Source organism: Oryctolagus cuniculus, chromosome 3 (assembly GCF_051225735.1).
Source record: "Oryctolagus cuniculus isolate XC-2025 breed Fujian yellow rabbit chromosome 3, ASM5122573v1, whole genome shotgun sequence".
In the NCBI taxonomy this organism is placed as follows: Eukaryota; Metazoa; Chordata; class Mammalia; order Lagomorpha; family Leporidae; genus Oryctolagus; species Oryctolagus cuniculus.
In genome coordinates this window covers 6,781,595-6,790,706 of record NC_142869.1, presented here as the reverse complement: position 1 = coordinate 6,790,706, position 9,112 = coordinate 6,781,595, and the positions used below count along the sequence as shown (strand labels likewise).

Below are 9,112 nucleotides of genomic sequence, written 5' to 3'. Positions count from 1 at the left end.
GGGCGGGGCCGGAGCGGGGCGCGGTCACGTGATGTGCGTGGCGACGTGTCGGCCATCTTGTGTTGTTGAGGCTGAGGACTGACTTGGGTTCTGAGAGACTCCCTGTCCCGGACCGCAGGTAACCAGCGACTCCGTCCCGCTCCCCTGTCCGGCTCCGCTCTGCGCCCTGGCCCTGCCGCCGCGCCTCGGGCCGCCTGGCCTTGCGTCCGCACTCACGTCCTCCCGCTCCGGCCAGACCCGGCCCGGCCGCATGGGGACACCCACAGGCCGCCCCGGCGGCGGCCGCGGCCGGCTGGGACGTCAGGCGAGGGGGGACAGGTCAGGTGCGGGGCCGGAGGGAGCCTCCGCCCGGGCGAGAGGCACGGCGGGCCCGTGCGCGGCTCGGCCGCGGGACCCCCCCCCCCCGCCGGGCCCCCGTGGCACTGCGGGGCGAGCCGAGGAAGGGGGCAGGGTGGTGGGGTGGGCAGTGTCAGACCGGTCGCTCGGGGCCGGAGGGCTCGCCTTGCGGGGCCTGCCCACCCGCCCGGCCCCGGTGCCCCGGGGAGCAGCCGCTGCCGGCAGACAGCTGCCCACACCTGGCCCCCGGCGGGTGCGCCCCGGTGGTGCCCGCCGAGCATCTGGCCGGGGGAGGCTCCTTCCGCGGCGAGAGGACTGGGTCTGGACCAGGCCCGAGGCGAGGTGGAGCCATGATCCGAGGCTGGGCCAGGGGAGCCCGCGGCAGCTTTGGGGACTGGAAGGCGCACCTCCGGTGGAAGCGGGCACGGTGGCCGTAAGTGTCAGCAGTTTCCCACGAAGCACTCCGAACACTTCAGCGTGGTGGCCGACACATGAGGCCGCCGGGCAGGCCAGGAGGGTGTGAAGGCGGGTTGGTGACCGTGTGCGGAGAGCAGGAGCGTGGCTTTGCGCGCACCCCCCGCCGCCCCCGTTTTCCTGAAAGTCAAAGCACCTAGGCACACCTAGTCTCTGTAGGCAGGTAAGTATTGCAGTGGACCTCGCAGCCCAGTGCTGAGCCCTGGCTCCTAGGCGGCTTGATCCCCAGTGCTGTGTTCAGGGGAGATACTTTTTCCATATGTACTATTTCCTTTTTGGAAGCTGGTGACTTCCTAGGATAGAAGAAAAGATTTTTTTTTTTTTGGTCCTTCTGTACACGAACTTCCAACCTTCTGGCCGCATCGCTGGCCTTCCACGTTGGCCCGTTTTGCTGAGCGCACAGACGCCTTCTCTCGTTTATTGGTGTTTTCGTGTGTTTTCCCCGCCGGAGTAGCAGACTGGAGCGCTCGAGCTGGAATATGCACTTTGCTGTTCCGTCAGCCGTTGACGTCCGAAGAGGATCCTAGGAAGAACACGTAAATGTGGCATGTATTTGGAAAAAGGACACATGACCCTTCCTTGAACATCTCACGCTGAGGAATGCACTGGCGATGGTGGTGATTCACCGGGAAGGAAAAGCCTTCACACCCTCTTGACGCTTCAGAGAACATTTTAGGATTTTGAGGCTGGGAGGGAGAAGGGACAACCTGCTTATTTATTTACTCATTTATTTCTGCATTCATTTACTTGACAGTTCTTGAGCACTTAACTACAGTGTTGGGTGCTGGAAGCAAAACAGACCAATTCCTGTCTCAGTAGAACTCACTGGTAGACAGAAAATAAATTCTTAGGTAGAATATGAAGACGCTCCTTGCTTACTGTGAAGCTACAGCTCCATAAACTCATCACTAGTTGAAGATGCATTGACCCCACCTGGCCTTTACATATCACAGCTTGAGCACACAGAGCACTGTGAAGTGGGTTGTGTCCCTGTGATCTTGAGGTGACTGGAGTTTCTGCTTGTATAGTGAGAGAGAGTCGGACTGTGTTGCCAGCCCAGGAGAGGATCCACATTCAGGTTCCCAGTACGGTCTCTACTGAATGCATATTTCTTTCCCATCTTTGCAAGGTAGAAAAACTGTAAGTTGAACCATCGTCAGTCGGAGACTGTATATTGTGTAAGTGATGTGAAAAAATGACACAGGGAGGCAGGACGTTATTAAGAGGGCTGGAGAAGGCTTCGTGGGAAAGCCAGTATCCGAGGGGAGGCCTGGCAGGTAGAGGTGCTGTTCCTTTAGCAGTGTGCTGGAAGAGCGCTCCAAGCTGGGGGCAGCGAGCACAAAGACCCTGAGCCTGACGACCGAGGTGACCGAGGTGGGAGGTGACCGGTGACCAGCCAGGCCAGCCTACGCCCAGCGGCCAGGGTTCGAGGGAGGCTCGGAGCAGCAGGGTGGGTCTGCCCCTGCTAAGGGGAAAGGATTGCTCATGAGACTCGGAAAGGGAAATCGAGGTTCTGGAGTTCTGGGCCAGCAGCTCCACCCCCTTCCGCACGCTCTCCTCCTGCCACCTTCCCCTCCCCCCCAATTTGGAAAATTCAGATAATGAATATATGCCAGGCAGCTGTGGTGAATTTCCCCACTAAAAGTAAAACTTAAAAAATAAACAGTGTATTTTTCAGAAGGAATTTTTTTTCTAAAAAGAGGATCTTTGGACATTTCAGGATATTTGAAAATGTGGGGAAAGGAGGGACTTCCTGTAAAGTTTAGATGCAGATGATTAAGGAATGTAATTAGGAGGAATCATTGTAAACTCAAGTCTGCCATAATCTGGTCAGTAAAGAATTTTTCTGAATTCTCTGCTGTCCAGTCTAGGTTCTAGTATCCAGGGACCTCTATGAATTCGTATATCCTTTGTCGCATTTTACATGCATAGAACTTTGCTGGTTTTTATTCCTCCATTTGCCTCCTTTACCTTTCAGACTAGTTTTCTGACCAACCTGATACTTAATAGACTAGGAAATTTTTTTTTCCTAAATCCTTTTAGTTCTTTTCCCTTATTCTTATTGGTGAACTTTCATAAATGTCCCCTTTACCTGAGGGGTTTAATATTTTTGTCTTGAAATGTTTTACTGGTGGGTTGCACGTGTGAAAGGTAGTTTGTAGTAGGCTTGCCTCAAAATCGCGGAAAGAGGGATTATGGGGTCAGGTTGTGGATGGAGCGTCTTAGCTAAATGGGGACATGGTGATGAAGTAGTGTTTTAATGAATTGCTTTTCTCCTTTTGGTTCATTTGTTGGATTTGTGAAATACCTCCAAATTATAATGTCTTTGATGTTGTATCAGCTCATTTGTTCTTATGACTCTACATTTTAATACTCATGTCTAGTCTCTGTTGACCTTCACTCTGGAAGATGACACTGTTGATAGTGTTATCTGGGAGAACCTTTCTGGATGGAGAGATTCCTGCTGTCCCCTCTACTCTTTGCCTTTTGAAGGATCCTTGATTTGAGCCATTTTGAAAGACTGACTTTGCAGTTCTCTGTTAGTCCCTGCTGATTAAATCTTCCATACTTTCTTTTTTATTCTGTTTCTTTTATAGTGGGACCAGTCTCAAATAGGTTGCATCTACAGCCTATGTTGGTGTTGATCCAGGTATTTTAGAGGCAAGTTAAATGTCCATATTTCTTCAACAGTTTGAATTGCCTTCATTCTTTGGTTGTTGTGAAAGTGTGAATCCAGGCCTTTTTCCCCTCCCCTGGCCCTAACCAGGATTTTATAGTAATAAAGATACAGGGTTTCGATTTTTTTTGTGTTAACTTATTTTATTTTTATTTGTTAGAGAGGAGGGAGGAAGAGAGAGAGGTCGATTGCATCTGCTGGTTCACTCCCCAGATGCCTGCAGTGGCCCTTGGCTAGGGCTGAAGCTGAGACCAGGAACTCAATCCAGGTCATGTGAGTGGCAGGGACGCAAGTACTTGAGCCGTCCTCTGCGCCCTTTAGGGTGTGGGTTACCAGGAAGCTGGAATTAGTGTGGAGCTGGGACCAAGTGGTGTCTCAGCTGCTAGGCCGCGACTTTCCCAGGCAAACAGCTGCCACTCCATTTTTAATGCTATGAAGAATTACATACCTGTAAAAATATAAGGAGATTTTTATTTCATGAGTAAGTTCACCTGTAATTAGAATCCCAGCATTTCTTCAACATATTATTGTTTTCTCATGATGTGAATGAGAAATACACTAGATTAATTTTGTGGGAATGTAAAATGATACCTTTGTAGAATTGCCCATATTTTGTGTGAGGTTGAGGGAGAGAAGAGTAGAGATTTGAAAAAAAAAAAAAAAAAAAAAAAAAAACTTCTTTAAGTTACCAAACTTTATTTTATGAAAGTATTTTCACATACTTCTTTAAGTAGTTAAAATGAAGGAACACAGTTTTATATTTTCTTGTTAACTGCAGGGTTTCATTAACTTCAATTTAATTTATACTTAAAGTGGGAGATAGGCTGGAGCTTGTTCTGAGTGAGGCCCAGAGAAGCTTTGTTACCTGTCTCCCTTCCTTTCACAGCACAGCAGAGTGCTTAGGTAAAGTCAGGTGACCTTTGGGACAGACTCTAGCATGGCTCTTTTTCTGCAAAATTAAAGGCAGAAGTGACTTTCTCAAGCTTTCTTGCTGTTAATAAAATTGTCAGCCTTAATTGTTTTTGTAATACCATGAAATTTTGCACATTGTTCATTTAAGCATTTTTATTTTTTATTTCATTTATTTGAAAGAAAGAATGTCAGCTAGATAGTGTGCCGACAAAAATCTCCTATTTGCTGGTTTACTCCCCAAATAGCTATAAGCCAGGGCTGGTTCAGGCCAAAGCCAGGAACCTGGAACTTAATCCTGGTTTCCCGTGTGTGTGGTAGAGATCCAACTACCTGCTGCCTTCCAGGGTGTACGTTAATAGGAAGCTGGAATTGAGCATGGAGTGGGACTGGAACCCAGGCACTCCCGTTCGGGATGTGCGCATCCCAAGTAGTGTCCTGGCCACTGCATGCCCGATACCTGCCCTCTTAATTTTTAATTGTTTTTGACTTGATAGTAGCAGCATTCTTTAGAGCATCATTTGGTTTTAGCTAAGAAGCCACTTGAAGCAATTATACTTTGATTCACTCCTTGTTGTCACTTGAAATACCACTATCCTATGGATTTTTTATTTTTAAGATTTATTTGAAAGGCACAGTTACAGAGAGAAGGAGAGACAGAGATCTTCCATCTGCTGGTTTACTCCCCAAATACCCTCAATAGCCAGAGCTGGGCCAGGCTGAAACCAGGAGCTAGGAGCTTCTTCTGGGTCTCCCATGTGGGTGGCAAGGACTCAAGCAATTGGGCCATCTTCCTTTATTTTTCCAGGCACATTAGTAGGGAGCTGGATCAGAAGTGGAGCAGTTGGGACTTGAACTGGTGCCCATATGGGATTCTTGCATTGCAGGCAGCAGTTTAACCCGCTATATCAAAGTCAGCCTTATCCTGTGGATTTTTTTTTTAAGATTTATTTTTTGCTTTACATTTTTTTTTAAGATTTATTCATTTTACTTGAAAGGTGTAGGCACAGAGAGGGAAAAGCAGAGAGAGAGAGAGTCTTCCATCCACTAGTTTATTCTCCAAATGGCAGCAATGACCGGGGCTGGGCCATGGCAAAGCCAGGAGCTTCTTCCAGGTCTCTCATGTGGGTGCAGGGACCCAAGGACTTGGGCCATCTTCCACTGCTTTCCCAGGCACATTAGCAGGGGGCTGGATTGGAAGTGGAGCAGCTGGGACTCAAACCTGAGGACATATGGGACGCCAGCGTTGCTGGCAGCAGCTTAACCTGCTGCGCCACTGTAGTGGCTCCCATCCTGTGTGGTTTTTTTTTTTTTTTTTTTTTTTTTAAGGATTTATTTATTTATTTGAGAAGCAGAGGCAGAGGCAGCGGAGAGTAGTCTTCCATTTGCTGGTTCACTCCCCAGATGGCCTCAGTGACATGAGCTGCGCCGATCCGAAGCCAAGAGCCAGGAGATTCTTCCGGGTCTCCCACGTGAGTGCAGTGACCCAAGATCCTAGGCCATCTTCTGCTGCTTTTCCAGGCCATAGCAGAGAGCTGGATCAGAAGTGGAGCAGCTGGGACTTGAACTGGCGCCCATATGGGATGTTGGCATTGCAGGCGGTGGCTTTACCTGCTATGCCACAGCGCCAGCCCCTCCTGTGGATTTTTAAGATACTGTCTCCACACAGCATTAAAAGCAACTTGTGTTTTTGCAACTGAAAACACCTGGAGTTTTGCTTTGTGGTTATTTTGGCAGTGGTCATATATTTGGGACTCACTGCTTATTAGCATAGGATGCATGTTGCTGTGATGTGCTTTAAAAGTTAGTATCAAAGCCCTGTACTGTGGTTTTGAATGAAAACTTCAAATAATCACTTTGCTAAAAAGCTGTAGTGGTGTTCATTTGTGAGCTTCATCAGAATCATTTAGGACTTTGGTTAGAAGTGGGTGTTTCAGTCTTACTCTAGTGCTACTGAGATTCTCTAGATGTTAGAAGATATTAGTTTGTATATGCACCATGATTTCTAATATTTTGATCTTAAGACATTTATTTATTTAGGGGCTGGTGCTGAGGCACAGCGGGTTAAAGCCCTGGCTTGCAGTGCCCACATCACATATGGGCGCTTGTTTGAGTCCCAGCTGCTCCACTTCCAATCCAGCTCCCTGCTAATGTACCTGGGAAAGCAGTGGAAGATGGCCCAAGCGTGGGAGACCCGGAAGAAGCTCCTGGCTCCATTGCGGGTATTTGAGGAGTGAACCAGCAGATGGAAGATATCTTTCTTTCTCTCTGCCTCTCAAATAAATAAATAAGAACCTTTAAAGATTTTTATTTTACTTATTTATAAAGATTTATTTATTTGAAAGGCAGAGATTTGGGGGGGCCGTGGAGAGAGAGAAAGATCGATTGATTTACCATCCACTGGTTCACTCCCTGGATAGCTGCAACCGCCAGGGCTGGGCCAGGCCGAAGCCAGGAGCTTCTTCAGAGTCTCCCATGTGGGTGCAGTGGCCCAAGCACTTGGACCATCTTTCTCTGTTTCGCAGGTCATTGGCAGGGAGCTAGATTGGAAGTGGAGCACCCAGGACTTGAACTGTTGCCCATATGGGATGCTGGCGCTGCAGGCTGAGACCTAAACTTCTGTGCCACAGCGCTGCCCCCGCCCCTTAAAGATTTATTTATTTATTTGAAAAGCAGAGATAGAAGGAGGGGGCGGCGGGGGGGAGAAAGAGATTGAAGATCTTGCATCCACTGGTTTACTCCCCAAATGGCTGCAAAGGCTGAGGCTGGACCAGGTAGAAGCCATGAGCCAGGATCTTCATCCATGTCTCCACACGGGTAATAGGTGTCCAGGTACTTGGACCATCTTCCATTGCTTTCCCAGGTGCATTAGCAGGGAGCTGGATTGGAAGTGGAGCAGCTGGGACTTGAACCGGTGCTCATAGGAGGTGTTGGCTTTGCAAACGACAGCTTAACCCTCTGTACCACAATGCTGGCCTCATTTTGACAAGTCTTGGAAGCCATTCTGTGTAAAAGATACTGCTGATGAAAAATGATGCTTTTAAAGTTTTCCTGTGAAATTACTAGGTGATTTATAGTGATATTTTTATTATTTACAGTGTTAAAAGGACCTGAACAAAGTCTGCTCCAATCCCCTGCTGTGAACCAGCAGAACTTTTGAACAGGTAAGTGTGGAAGGGAGGATCACGCTGAAGCCTTATGCAGATTGGTGATTTTTGCTTCTGGTTTCAGTTATTTTCGTTGTATTATTTTTCCTGAGGTTACAGATTATTTTAAATAGAAACATCTCTGATTCCGCTCAGATCTTCTATAAACCATAAGATTAATACCCTTTTTGCATTGACCTGGTGTGGATTTGTGTTTAAACTATTGTAATGATTTTTGTTTATTTACTTATTTATCTTTTTTAAGGAATTTTTAAAAAAAGATTTATTTCTTTGAAAGGCAGAGTTACAGAGAGGCAGAGGGAGAGAGGGGTCTTCCATCTGCTGGTTCATTCCCCAGATGGCCGCAATGGCCAGAGCTAGGCCAATCCAAAGCCAGGAGCCAGGAGCGTCTTCTGGATCTCCAACGTGAGTGCAGGGGCCCAAGCACTTGGGCCATCTTCTGCTGTTTCCCAGGCCATAGCAGAGAGCTAAATTGGAAGTGGAGCAACCAGGACTTGAACTGGTACCCAGATGGGATGCCGGCACTGCAGGTGGTGGCTTTACCTGCTATGCCACAGTGCTGCCCCAAGGAAATTCTTTCTTTTCTTTTTTAAGGTTTATTTTATTTATTTGAAAGAGTTACCAAGAGAGGAAGAGCCAGAGAGAAAGAAAGGTCTTGCATCTGCTGGTTCACTCCCTAAATGACTGCAACAGTTAGAGCTGAGCTGATCTGAAGCCAGGGGCTAGGTGCTGCTTCTGGGTCTCCCACGCGGGTGCAGGGGCTTAGGGACCTGAGCCATCCTCCACTGCTTTCCCAGGCCATAGCAGAGAGCTGGATCAGAAGTAGAGCAGCAGAATCAAACCAGCGCCCGTATGGGATGCCAGCGCTGCAGGCTGGGGCTTTAACCCACTGCGCCACAGTGCCAGCCCCAGGAATTTCTTAATATATTAATTCTCAGAGTCATAGCAAATGCAATACAATGATAATACAACATAATATTCATGTTAATGTGATAGTAATACAAAGAGAACAGATTCTATGTAGTTCATAGATACAATTTTTTTTAATAAAGACATTCCTTTTTTAAAATATTTTAATTATTTATTTAAGAGGAAGAGTTACAGACAGTGAGAGGGAGAGACAGACAGAAAGATCTCCCATCCGCTGGTTCACTCCCCAAATGGCAACAACAACCAGAGCTGAGCTGATCTGAAGCCAGGAGCCAGGAGCTTCTTCCAGGTCTCCCATGCGGGTGCGGCACCCAAGCACTTGGGCATCTTCTGCTGCTTTCCCAGGCTCTGTCAAGGAGCTGGATTGGAAGAGGAGCAGTCGGGACTCGAGCTGGAGCCCATATGGGATACCAGTGCTACAGGTGGAGGATTAACCTGTGCAATAGCGTTGGCCTTGATAGATACAATTCTTATAATACTGCCCTTCTCTCTTTCCCTCCCTTGCTTTAACAATGATTTACAAAAAATTGTTTTATTTACTTGAGTGACACAGAGAAGGAAAGAGCACTTCCATCTGCTGATTCGCTCCCCAGATGCTTGCAGTAGCTGGGGCTGGCCA

General features: G+C 47.8%; 1 protein-coding gene across 12 annotated transcripts in view; it reads left to right on the top strand.

The window, feature by feature from the left end:
* GIGYF2 (GRB10 interacting GYF protein 2) overlaps positions 1–9,112 on the top strand; it is a 155,596-nt gene continuing 146,484 nt past the window's right edge. For 4 of the 12 annotated variants that reach the window (XM_070070041.1, XM_051834185.2, XM_051834184.2 and 1 more), the window contains exons 1-2: positions 1–118; positions 7,495–7,560. The gene's annotated coding sequence lies outside the window, so the exon portion shown is untranslated. Of the gene's footprint in view, positions 119–1,264; positions 1,347–3,407; positions 3,472–3,647; positions 3,756–5,678; positions 5,869–7,494; positions 7,561–9,112 lie in introns of those variants that run through there. The other 8 variants (XM_070070039.2, XM_089329720.1, XM_051834181.3 and 5 more) reach the window with 5 other exon arrangements.